The sequence below is a fragment of the Mustela nigripes genome, unplaced genomic scaffold, assembly GCF_022355385.1.
Source record: "Mustela nigripes isolate SB6536 unplaced genomic scaffold, MUSNIG.SB6536 HiC_scaffold_75, whole genome shotgun sequence".
Classification (NCBI taxonomy): domain Eukaryota; kingdom Metazoa; phylum Chordata; class Mammalia; order Carnivora; family Mustelidae; genus Mustela; species Mustela nigripes.
The window spans coordinates 3,350,188-3,363,355 of record NW_026739490.1 but is presented as its reverse complement, the minus strand read 5'-3'; the positions used below and the strand labels follow the sequence as shown (position 1 = coordinate 3,363,355).

The window sequence follows — 13,168 nt, the reverse complement described above, 5'->3', positions numbered from 1 at the left end:
CCGTGCAACACAGAACCTCACCTCAAGATGGGCTTCAAAGGCTGTCTCTGTAAAATCTTTACACTCCCCCAACTGCCCAGGATTAAAAGAGCAGCCTCCCACTGGACAGAGAGAAGACAGGCCGAACCAGGTAAAGAGACTTCAGAGTTCAGTGGGCAAGTCTGTCCCTCCCACACCTAAATCCTCTTACTGACTCTCTGGAAAGCCCGACAGGCCTTCTGGAAGCTCACTTAACAAGGAACTAAAAGCTTTTCACACAGAACAAGGTGTCCCATTGAAAAGCCACTTGATCCACTCCCATGACGCCTAAACAGGGCCACAAGACCCAGTTGTGGGTCCCGAAGCTTCCTGACCCCTTTCACCTCAGAGTCGACACACCATCTTCCCTGCTCCCCACCCCACTGCACCACGTCCCGGACTACCTTGTCACATGCACCAGAGAGCCATCCTTGTCCCAAATGTCTGTGTGATCAACTGTGAAGTTCCATATGGAGCTTCAGGAAGAGGGCTCCGCCCACCTAAGGCCACCACCCATCTCTCCGGAGCACTTGGGGCCTCACAAACCCCACCAGCTAATGCCCCTGCTGCACACCAGCCCGCCCACCCCACCTGCTGACAGAACATTCGACAGCCATACCCCCAGCCACCATGGTGGCAATTTAACAGGTTATGATGGGGAGTTGGCAGGTCAAGTTCAGCCCCAGGATCTGGAACACACACAGAGGATGCTTGAAATCGAAATGATGAGGCTGTCGTTCTCAGCCTTCAAGACGGATGGTCCCAATAACCCACCTCTAGCAGGTTTGGACCTTTCTCACTGCAAGACGGCTCTGAGGTTCAAGGCACAGTGAACTCCAAGCACACCCACTCAAACCCACCACAGAAGCCTCCATCTGGGGCCTGAGGCCCAGCTGCCAGCAACCAGCAAGCCACACCTGCGGTCAGCTCCGAGGCCAGGGGCGCTGCATTCGTCAGTACCTGGCCACCTGCCCTTGGCTCCCCCAGGCCAACCGGGAGGTCAGAGCCTGCCCCCAACCCCGGTGGGGAAGATGGCAGGGTTGGGACGGATGGCCAGGACAAGGACCTCGTGGCCCTACCTGAAACGAAACCCCCAGGGACAAAACACTGCCACTCTCCCATGGGGCTGTTTCATTCCTTGTTATGTAAAACATTTCTATTTCTTTGACAAATATAGGGAAGCACAAAGATTATTGAATGATTCTAATTCTATGCCATCCCTAGGACAGGCAAATTCACAAAGGCAGTGGAACTGAGGTTGCCAGGGGCTCTCAGGTCGGGAATGGGAAGTTGACAGCTGATGGGTACAGGGTCTCTGGGACAACGGAAGAGCTCTGGAGAGGGAGTCCGGTGAGGGTCGTACAACACTGGGAGTACACATAATGTCACTGTTGTCGTTGGAACATTTGGGTCCCGACAAGTTCTTACATGGAAATATTAACCCAGAATGGCCTGGATTAGGAAGCGGGGCCTTTGGGCATGACTCACGGGGGTGAGGGGATTAGTGCCCTTCTCAGAGACCCCATGGAGCTCCCCCATCCTCCCTGCCACATGAAGTTATAACGAGAAGTCTGAGATCTAGAACAGCCTCTCGCCCACCTCTCTGGGCACCCTAATCCACACTTCCAGCCTCCAGAACTTCGAGAAAGTCATCTCTGGGGTTTTCAACTCATTCAGTCTATGGCATCCTCTGACAAGAGACTGCACAGCCCTTGAATTCCACACTTAAAAATGCTGAAAAGGACAAATTTTCTATTACATATATTTTACCATCATTAAAAACAAAAATATTTAATTTAAAAAAAGACTAAAATCAGTATCTCCCCGAAATGCCCCCACGCAGAAACAATCACTGCGAACATTTGCCTGCACATCCTTCCAGAGACAAATATAAAATGGAGGGGAGGATATATTTGCAAAGAACACAGTTGGGTAACCTGCTTTTGAGAAATATTATATTTTTCCACGGTAATAGATGCACATCGCTCCCCTGTATTTTTTGCAGCCCCATGGTATTCTAGTGTGTACATATGGAGGTGTTTCCTGGCCACCCAAAAGCAGAGAGTTCCTATGAACCTTTTCGTGAGCCAAAGCGACCTAAAGCAAAGAATCAATTACCATTAATCTATATGGGAAAATGTGTTAGCGTTCCCAGACCCAAACATAACCTCGTTTAGGTTTTTCTGATACCTTGGGACACATCTTGCTAACAGATAACACAAAATAAATCAAGACAAAGCACAGATGCTCACAGACACAGTTCAAAGCTCCGGCGTTGGCTTGATGCTGAGACAGTGAGATGCTGAGAGTAGGTCCCAGGGAAGGAGCTCGGAGGGGCCACTCTCATCACGGGCGGTGGAGGTAGGGGGTACAGCGCTGAGTGCTACTTGTGCTTTTTGCCTTTTTTTCATAAAAACAAAAATCCTGGGACGCCTGGGTGGCTCAGTCGGCTAAGCATCTGCTTTCAGCTCAGGTCATGATCCCAGGATCCTGGGATCCAGTCGTACATCAGATTAGGCTCCCTGCTAAGCAGGGAGCCTGTTTCTCCCTCTCCTTCTGCCGCTCCCTCTGCTTATGTGCTCACTCGCTCTCTCTGATAAATAAATAAATTTAAGAAACTGAAAATCCTTTTTGGATTTCTTTCTTTAACAAAACAGGTACTAATGTAGATCCTTCTTAAAAAACCAAGCAGCAGGGGTGCCTGGGTGGCTCAGTGGGTTAAAGCCTCTGCCTTAGGCTGAGGTTGTGATCTCAAGTTCCTGGAATCAAGCCCTACATCAGGCTCTCTGCTTGGTGGGGAGCCTGTCCCCCGCCCCCGCCCCACTCTCTCTGCCTACTTGTGATTTCTCTGTCAAATAAATAAATAAAATCTTTAAAACAAAAACCAAAACAACCAAGCAGCCTAAGGCAAACAACTTTGGAAAAGTCAGGGCTACCTGGACCAGAATTAACATGTTTGCTTTTGTTGAGGTTTACTCTCCATTTCGGTGGTTATTATTACAAAGAATGCTGCAAGGGACATCCCTGTGCACATATTTTTCTGCACTTGCCTAATTACATCCCTAGGATAAGATTTCCTACCAGGGCCACCGTGGAGTCCGGGACTCCCTCCGCAGGACTTTGGGGATAAAAGCTCTACAGAGCTTTGGGGATAAAAATCACAGCAGGGATGTCGAATTCTGCCACACAAGGGTCTTTTTCGCCACATAGAATTTTCTGGACTCTCACTTGGGTGTCTGTGGCATGGCATAGCAGTTCAGCAAAGTAGGGACTGTCCTTTCCATAAGAAACCAGTCCCCTCCTCAGGGAACACAACACGCCTCTGTCATGAAGAGAAACCATTATGCCAGGAAGGCAGAAGGTGGCCGGGCTGAATTCCCTTTGGCAACAGGAAAGACCACAGCAGGACTCCAGGATGGCCCAGTGCCACCCAAGCGGCTGTTCAGCATCTATCACCGGTCACAGCCTAAATGTGACAGCCATGAGCAGGTGCACTCAGCTTTCTCACCTAGCCGAAGGATAGCCTCTCTCCACCAAGGCGTTATAACTGGCCATTCATGAGCCATCATAATGCCCACTCCCAGAACCTCCATGGCCTCTTCCATCTTGATCAATGAGCGGCCCATGGCAGCCTGAATGTTTGCTGTGTGCCAGGCTCTCCTCTGAATGCCCATCATAGTATCACCGGGAGACAATTATAACTGCGGTCTTACAGCTGGGGAAACTGAGGCTGAGAGGCTTTACGTGACTGTTTGACTGCAGCCCGAAACCCATCCTCAGTTGCTTTCCCCAAGAAGCTGGCCCTAAAACAAGGATCAGGGTGCAAGTGGAAGGGGGCTGGAAAGGGAAACAGGGAAGGGACAGCAGCCGGTGAGGGGGACCAGTTACTAGGCGACTCTAAGACACAGCATAGCACGTGCCCCCATGCCACCCCAGCAGAGAAGTGAGGGAGCTTTCTTTGGTCACTGGCTGAGGCCAAGGGAACACAGGAAGGATGCTGAGAGCATCTATTACGTTGCCCAATATCATCGAGCTGGAAGCCGTCGAATGCCATTCAAACCCCAAATCCAACACTGTATTCCTCTTTTAGAAATGAGCAGTTAAACAAACATTGAACTGCATGCCAGCCACGGGGAGGGCACCATGCTGGTGAGATAAACCCACTTTGCCAAATCACTTTGGGTTGGGATGTCCAAGGACAGCAAGGATATCTTTTTGTCAAGTTTAATCAATGGGATGACTAGGGGAAAGCCCTTCTATATCACTTTGCTCATCCCCTGGGAATTAGTCAAGACCCTGTCACTGCCCCCTTCTCCAGTGTAAGCTTTCCCTCTCGGAATCAGCCACAGCTGGCCTGGGCAGAGTCCTACAGCCTCAAACTGTCATCCCAAGCAGCTTCATCAGCCGATTATAGGCTCCAGAGTCCGCCTGCCATCCCAGGGACGATCCCAAATGACCCACGAGATGCCCTGCCAGCCGAGTCTGGAGGATGTCCCTGTTTACTGTGCCCCGCTTCCCCTGTGCCTCCTGCCCTATCCCCTCCCTCCAACCTCACACACACATGCCCTCCACGGGAACCCACAAGGAGGCCAAAGAAATGAAACCAGCAATCACAGGTCTGCAGGAGCTGACCCCATCTTAAGGACTCACTTAACATTCTTCTGGAGATGCAGGGAGGTGTTTAATAAGACAGTGTGTCATGAGGGTAGATCACTGGACGATACTGTAAGGAGCCGTGAGAGAAACAAGGAGGTGGCAGAAGGGAACCACTGCCCTAGTTTTTCTTTCTTTCTTTTTTTTTTTTTTTAATTTTATTTATTTATTTGACAGACAGAGATCACAAGTAGGCAGAGAGAGATGGGGGGAAGCAGGCTCACTTCTGAGCAGAGAGCCCGATGCAGGGCTTGATCCCAGGACTCTGGGATCATGACCTGAGCCGAAGGCAGAGGCTTTAACCCACTGAACCACCCAGGCACCCCCACTGCCCTAGTTTTAGAAACCCAGTGGCAGCAGCTCTCAACAGCTCTGTCTTGAACCCAGAGACTGGCCGTCCTGTTCTGTCCCAGGAACACTGCTGAGACCTGCCCAGTTTCTCCCCCTGGGGGAAAGAGGGAGACCCTGGCAAGTCCCAGTCCCTTTCCTGGCACCCCAGCAGGATTCTCTGGCCCTCAGGTCCTGCCTGTAAACCCCCTCCCAGTGAGGACACTTCTGGCCCAAGTATCCTAGGGAGAACCGAAGGCAATCATCAGGCCAGCGTTCTTTTATGCTGTGGGACAGTCATGGGCACGCCATTAGAAGCGCAGTCCTGGGCACCTCTCCAGCCAAGTCTCCTGGTCATTCCTAAGCAGCTCACGCACAGAAGGCAGACACGAAGCTTGGCTCTGGGATTCCAGGAAATAGACCAAGAAATCAAAGCAAAACCAATGGGTGACTGAAAGTTCCTGGTTAGGACAGCGAAGCTGAGAAATGGAAGCTTGAGGGAGGGAAAACAGGTGTGGGGCATCTATCCCTGCTAAGTGACCTCTAAGGGAACAGGAAGAACAGAAACTCTGCAGAATGCAGAGAGGGGGGTTCCAGAGCCCCGGGGGCAGGATGAGACTCCCCATACCCAGCTCATGAAGGTGGAGATGCTGCCACCTGAGGCACAGGGACGCATGCTGTGGTCTGCACATTTGGGGGAAAGGGGCACCCCTTCCCACCCATTTCCCAGGGCTTCCCCTGGAGGGGGGCATGCCTGGGGGCCCCAGGTCACCTGGCCTCCTTTCAGCCAGGCTCCCTGAAGATGCACCTAGATTTCAAAAGGGCAAGGAGCATGGGATACATCTCAGCTGCACCCCAGCCAGATTATCCTATCTCCATATACGCTACCCCTGCTCTTTCATCTTCTGAAGGGGGGTCAGGACTCACAGCCCAGCCTGCCCAGCCCAGCCCAGCCCACGCTCTGAGGTTCCCCAGGAGGGCAGCCTCTCTGACTCCCTGTCCTTCCAGCCAGGGCAAGAACCACCTACCCTCTTTCCCAAACTATCCCACCTCTCCCAAACCCAGCCACCATGTGGCTGTTAGCCTGTCAGGGCCCAGAGGACTCTGCAGCAGCTCCCAGGCTGCCAGGTCCAGAGGACAAAGCACAGATCACGACCCCACTGCAAGGTCTCTGATCCCAAGTGGGAGCCTCCCAGGCTGAATCACACTTAGTCCCTGGGACACCACATGTAGACACAAGTTGAAACACACACACACACACACACACACCAATAACTAACCCACCTCCCCTCAAAAAACCCAATATATCTTAGCCACGAGAAGTTTCTTTAATTCCAAAGACCACTCCAGAAAAAGTTCCCAGTAAATAAGTGTGGACTGATAAGTAGAATAAATCCAAACCCAGATTCCTCCCCCAGATGCTCTGGAAAGCAGGCCCCAGGCTCTGAATCCCAGCTGTTTAAAAGAATCATTGTTTCTAATTCTTTCCTCCCATTGTACCAAGATCAGCTGTGACAGGAACAGAGTCCCACTCCAGGATGAATTGTTACTTGGCAGCTCCCTGGGTCTAATTTTCATTCATCCCATTAAGGTACTTACTAGAAACCTGGCCCACGCTAGTTAGTCACCGCCTCTGTCCTCTGGGAGAACCCGGATTCCGGACACCTGGGAATAAAGTATGGGCAGCATTGAGAAGCGCGGCGCTCAGCTCCTGCTGTCACTCTGTGGCGGGGGTGGGGGGGTGTGAACAAACGAGGACCCATAAGAGCCCCGGAGGAAGAGGAAGCCCTCCGTCGCCCTGTCGGACCACCGCGCCGCTCCGCGCTGTCCCCAGGGTTCTCCCAGTTTAAGTGCTGAATGCAAAGCAGGCGACCGAAATGCAGAAGTGGCCGGGTCGCCCAAAGAAACTGCCCCTCTCCGGAGAGAGAGGACGCAAAGCTGAGGTCCTCAACGACCTCGGCGCTAGCTCGGTAGGCGGAGGGGGGAGACCGAAACGGGAAGTGCCACGAGGACCGAGGGCCCCCGAGGCCGCGCGCCCTTCAGATGTGGCCTCGGGAGCGACACCTGCCCGCGCCGGGTGCTGGATCCCCCTCTGGGGAACCGTCCGTTGGGCTGGGAAAATGGGGACCCGTTTGGGGTTAGACACTTCCCAGCGCTGTCCGGGCCTCCCATCCCGGCACCTGCTGCGCGGCCCCAGCTTGCCAAGGAGTCCCGAGAACCCCGCGGTTGGGGCGGGGGCGCCGGAGGGAAGAAGGACCCCCAAGGGTCGCAGAGGGAAGGCAAGCTTGGAGCCACAACTTTCTCCGGCCAGCAGCTGGGCGCTCAGGGGCTGGCTCCTACGCGGCCCCCGGGGGTTCCGCACTCCCGGGAACCCCCAGCGGCCCCGGGAGGAGAGAGGAGACCAGGGCAGGGGAAGACTGAGGCGCTGACCTGGACCAGGCTGGGAACACCGCGGGAAAACTTTCGGCGGGGCTGGAGGGAGGGCAGGGGAGAGAGGACCGGCCCGTGCCCGGCACCTTGCGACCCGCATCCCGCGCCCAGTACCCCGCGCCCCGAACCTTGCCTGCGTCCTGAGTCGGCTGCATCGCCCGCGGAGTTGGAAAGTGGGGGTGCCTCTGCGCGGGGGTGGGGGGGCGTTGCTCCAGCCAGCGCCTGGGTCTGCTAGCCGCGGGCCCGGCTCAAATCCAGCCGGGCGGCGCAGGCGGCGGACGCGCGATTGGGGGTCGGGCGCCCCGCCCTCCTCGCCTCCCCTCCCGCCCTCTATCCCGCCCCCCTGCCTTTATCCGTCCCTACCGCGTCGGATCGGCCTCTCTCCCCGTCTTTCTCTAGCTCTCCATCTCTCCCCCGCCCCTCTTCCCTCGCCTTTCTTCCTCCCCGCGTCTCCCGCCCTCCGTCCCCTATCCCCCTCCTCCCCTCCCCTCCTCCTGGGGGGCGGAGCTTCTCCCCTCCCTCCCAGACAATGCTGGGGCTGCGCGTCCCCTCCTTCCCCTCCTTCGAGTCTGGGCTCAGGCTGCCAGCGCTTCTTCCGGGCTGGCGGCGGGGGGGGGGGGGGGGGGGCGGAGGGGGGGGGGGGGGGTGCGGTGGCGGGGCGGGGGTAGAAGTGCAGGGGTGGAGAGGTTGGACTGGCTCCCCTCACCCCATTCACCGCTGCCCTCTTAAGCCGGATGGAGTCTTGGCCCAAGCCCCTTGGCTCGCCCCAAGCTGTGACAGCCACTCCCAGGGAATGGTCACACCGCCCCGCAGAGCCCACCTCGAGCGCCCCGGATTCCCCAGGCAGAGGATGTGGGATTCATTTTCTAACACCCCGCCTTATTCCAAAAAGGGTTTGAGCTGAGCAGGGGCTAGGCAAGCCCACTTCGACAGGCGGGCGGGCAGACGTGACCGTGAGGGAAGGAAGACAAGTTTCTTTGTCCACCTCTTACCTCCCTCACTCATCCATCCCTGGACTATGGGGACGCTCAGTGCGGAGGAAGACTTGGAGAATCCCAACTGCGGGGCCCCTTATCTATTTCCTTCCTCTTATCATAAACCCCTCCTCCCATACATGCCCCAGCCCTGCACGGTAAATCTCCTTGTCTAAAGGGAAGGGAAGCTAATGGTTAATGCATAGCCAGCCCCCAGGATACAGCCGGCTCTGCTCATCCCTCCTAAAAGCCAAACATTCTTTACTAAATTCATTGTTTGGATCTTGGAATGTGTCTCCCTTAGAAACAATGTTATAAATGGTGATGTGCTTCCCAGCCCAGCCACAAAAGCCTTTGAACCCAAAACGCAGCTGTAGGGTGGTGCCCAAGACTGTGTCAGCTACCCTGGAACAAGGAGGCCACTGATCAGCATTTTCTGTAGGGAAAAAAGAAAAAAAAAATCTACTTGTACATTCCCCTTGACCTATAAACACAAAGCTCTCCCATTAATATTCTCCCCTACCCCTCAGCCTCTACTCTGTATTGGTAAGTTGCTCCTTTGCAGGTAACATGAGCACCAACCCGGGGATGTATTTGGAGGACAGGGTGTTTTCTCTATGACCTCGAGGTCAGAACGGTAGGGAGAGCTGCATGAGAGGCACAACCAGAGCCTGGAGCGCTTCCAGGAACTCAGAAAGTCTTCTCTGAGATGCCAGCTCTTCCCTTGGCTCACAAATGGGCCTTCTCACGCCCCAGATACATGACAAAGGGTGGCCCTCATTTACATCACTGGGGCTTGGAGCTCCCCTTTTGAAGACCGGCAGCCAGGTGGAGCTGGAATCCCTTTGCCTTTACTCAATCCCCCAAGAGAGCAACTCTTTGGCCCAGGTTGAGTCAGGTAACCATGCTATGTACGACCAATCAGCTGGGGTGGAGGACTCTTGTACAAACTGGGCTGTCAGGGACCCTGCCGTTAGGCCCTGTTTAAAACAGTCCAGTCCTTGGGACCCCTGGTTGGCTGGTGGGTTAAGCAACAGACTTGGTTTTGGCTGAGTTTGTAATCTCAGGGTCCTGGGATCAAGCCCCAGTTGTGCTAGAGACTCCCTCTGTCCCTCTCCCTCAGCCCCCCCCACCACCACTTTCTCTCTTTTTCTGTCTAAAATAAATCTTTAAAAAAAAAGAAATAAAGAATCCATTACCCTCTGCTTATATTTCCATGCTGGTGAATAAATTGATTAATTCAAGATACCAGAAAACATCTTTCTTTTCATCAGTTTCCCCATACAGAAGCCACAGAAGAGAAAGGAAAAGGTTCTTATCCTTCCAGTGGGTATAGGGACAATACATCTGTAACAGGTTTAATACTTCACAAATATTAAACAGCTATATGAAGCCTACCCTCAAAACCTTCTTTTCTTGCCACCATCCACCCCTGGGGACTGGCCCTGGAGGCACATGGCTCCAGGAAAGCAGCAGATAGCACTGTCTAGAACACAGGCTGGCCAACGGAAATACAGTGCAAGCCACAGACTCAAAACTTTCTAGCTACATTGAAAATAGTTTAAAAACAAAACAAGTGAAATTAATTTTCATGATATATTTTATTTAACCCAATGTATTCAAAATATTACCATTTTCACCATGTAAACAATATAAAGACATGACTCGAGGTATTTTGCATTCTGTTAATGTACTAAGGCTGAAATCAGGTGAGTATCTCTACTTCAGCACATCTCAGTTCAGACGTTAGATTTTCATTTAAAAAATACTTGACCTCAGTTTAAGCTTTATAAAATCTCTATCTGAGAAAGTAGATTCACAGGCTCAAGTTGTTTCAGATATACTCTAAAGTTAGCCAATAACCAAACTGAGTATATCAGTTTTTACATTTAAATTTTAATTAAGATTAAATGAACTTGAAATTTAGTTCTTCAGTTGTACCAGCTGTGTTTCAGTGCTCCGTAGCCACAGGTGGCTGGTGGCTACCCTATTGGGACAACACAAGATTAGAGAGCGAGGAAGCCACTGATTGACTCAGAGTCTCAGAGTCAACTTCCCTCATCTTTTTAGCGAAGCAGTGGCAGGAAAGTCAAGTGTGGCCAGAGAGAAATTGATTTTCCAAATTCCTCATGTCTCCACAGAACATCGAAAGGGGCAGGCTTTGCCAGTAGATCAGAGCTCTACCACACGCCTGGGGAGAAGGAAGGTCTGCAGGGAAGAGTTGGAGGCCCAAAGCCCACTCTTGAGTTCCCAGTGGATTTTGGGAGAAGAGAGGAAGAAGCAGGAGACAGACAGTCTGAAGGAAAGGTCGCATCCTCCGTGATTGTGACCTTTAACCAGAGTGAGGAGGTATGTCAATGGGTTAAGGAAGGTTCTCAGGAGATTACCACATGGGCTGCCTACCTCCTCCTCCCCTGTCCTCAGGCACTGGGCTAGGAGAGGGGGCGGCCCCTTTAAAGTCAGCTTCGTGGATCACCATGGTTATACAGAGCTAGGGCCTGGCCTAGATTTAGTTTCTGGAGTCACCTATAAGTCCTTGTTGGTCCAGACATAATGCAGAAGTTCCTTCCTGCTCCCCAGGACCAGGGGCCTCAGAAGGAAGCTAACTTGTGAGTCTCGGGCTTTCTGCGGGGCCTGTCTTAGTTTGAGTTCTCTCAAAAACAGAATCTGAGGTAAGGATTTGGGTACAGGTCACTTATCTGGAGTTGATCCAGAAAGCAGGGACGTAAGACAGAGCAGGAGGAGACGCTAATAAAGGGTGTACAACTGGGTCTCCATTCTTCTGGGGCCCCTCTGAGGAACTGTATAAAATGTGCCTCAAAATGGTCCTCTCTGAAGTTCAGGGGGCTGGGGGCATTTACCTCATCTCCCACCAGTTGAGGATGTCTCCCAGGAAAGTTTACTTCTTCTTACTTCTGGTTGTTTTTCAAGGAAACATCTGGGACAGAAAAGCAGAGCCACTGCCTTTGTCACTAGAGGTGGGATGAGTCACTGTGCATGAAGCTGTGCCCCACGGTTCTGCTAGGGTCACAGGTAGGCTGAGGGGTTGTGACACAGAACACACGAACCATCTGATCTAAGGCCCAGCATGGAGAGGGACGAGTAGACCCTGGAGGTTTGGTCAGGGACTGACGGGAGGATATGATGAGGTCTCAGAGGGAATATTGGTGAAGGAACATTGGTTAACGTCGTTGGGGAAGTCAGGGAGCACTGCAGAGCTCTGAAGGAGCACGGAGCACCCAGTCCATGAGGTACACAAGCCGCAGGCTTCCGCAGCCGAGCACTGAGGAATAGGGCCATCACCCCTCAGCGTTCTGCTTTCAAGGAATGATCTGGAGCAGACTTTCTGCGGGGAGGCCTAGCGGAGACCCAGAGGCACCCCCTCACGTGCCACCACAGGAAGAACTTGGGAAGTCTCTAAGGAGACCAGAGAGACTGTTTGAATTATTGCCTCAGACTCCATTTTTTTTCCCTCTGCTATCCAGGAAGAGAGACTCTGCAAAAGAAAATCTAATGAGTTATAGAGAATTAGAGAAGACTCAGCGAGGTCTGCCACTGGACATGTCTGACACACTAGCATGGTGGGCTGGCTGGAAATCTATTTGCTTGGAAGGTGAAAAAAGTCCTCCTGGGAGATTATTTTCATTCTAAGGAAAGAAGAAACCATGTTTGGTTTGGTCCAGTAACAAAGTTTTAGTGCCAGAAGGAAGATGGAATTCAACTCTGCCCCCAACTTGGCCCTCTGGACACACCAGGGATCCTAGGAAGATAGAAACTCTATGTTACAACTCCAAGAACTCTTTCATAAACTGCAGAGAGACTCTGGGGCCCAAGCAGCTATGTGTTGGGGACCCTCCTGCTAAGCAACACTTGAGAGACCTACACTTCATTCCGCTTCTCCATTTCAAGGGCTTGGTATGTTGACATTACCCAGAAAGTAGTAGATGAATTGCCACAACAGTCACAGTTACTCCCCTCCCGGCAAACACTTCACAGTTCCTCCCACAAAAAAGGGGAACCTACTTCCCCACCTTGAATCTGGGTTGATACTGTTGCTTTGGCCAACAGAATGTAGCAGAAGTCCCACTGTACCTTTTCAGACCCTGACCTCAAGAAGCCTTGCATTCTTCTACCCTCTCCACTGCCACATGAGTAAGCCTGAGTTAGCCTGCTGGAAGGTGAGAGATCTCTTGACCCAGAGCCAAGGCAACCCAGCTGTTCCAACTGAGGCCCCCCAGACATGTGAAAGACCCAACCAAGATCTGAAAGCCCTCTACCCAATCTCGAGTTGACCGCTGATGCAGGAAGAAATCCAGCTGAATCTAGTCCAGATAGCCAACCAGTACAACCCCGAGCTCAATAGATGGTTGCATCTTAAGTCACTCAGGTCTGGGTTGTTCCTTATACAGCAGTGACTGTTAAAGAACTTGATAAAAAATGGTAACTCTGGCCACTGATGGATGTGTTAACTAACCTTATTGGTGTAATTGTTTTGCAATATACACATATATCAAATCATCAAGCTGTGCAGCTTCCATTTACTTAATGTTGTATGTCAATTAAATCTCAATAAAGCCAGAGGGGAAAGCACAAAAAAAAAAATAAATAAAAGCCTGGGGGCGCCTGGGTGGCTCAGTGGATTAAGCCTCTGCCTTCAGCTCAGGTTATGATCCCAGGTTCTGGGATCCAGCCCTGCATCAGCCCTCTGCTCAGCAGGAAGTCTGCTTCCCTGCCCCGCCCTGCCTGCCTCTCTGCCTACTTGTGAT

At 52.3% G+C, this 13,168-nt stretch overlaps 1 protein-coding gene and 1 long non-coding RNA gene across 5 annotated transcripts in view; one reads left to right on the top strand and one right to left on the bottom strand.

Annotated features, from left to right (window-relative positions):
* Positions 1 to 7,824, bottom strand: part of LOC132008153 (ras association domain-containing protein 2) — a 41,534-nt gene extending 33,710 nt beyond the window's left edge. The window contains exons 1-2 of one of the 4 annotated variants that reach the window (XM_059386554.1): positions 7,792 to 7,824; positions 6,598 to 6,663 (exon numbers count right to left, since the gene is read on the bottom strand). The gene's annotated coding sequence lies outside the window, so the exon portion shown is untranslated. The other 3 variants (XM_059386553.1, XM_059386556.1, XM_059386555.1) reach the window with 3 other exon arrangements.
* Positions 6,671 to 12,835, top strand: LOC132008154 (uncharacterized). Its single transcript, XR_009401553.1, has 4 exons — positions 6,671 to 6,968; positions 10,544 to 10,751; positions 11,334 to 11,435; positions 11,888 to 12,835. It is a non-coding gene; the product is annotated as an uncharacterized LOC132008154 (long non-coding RNA).
* The last annotated feature ends 333 nt before the right edge of the window (positions 12,836 to 13,168 follow it).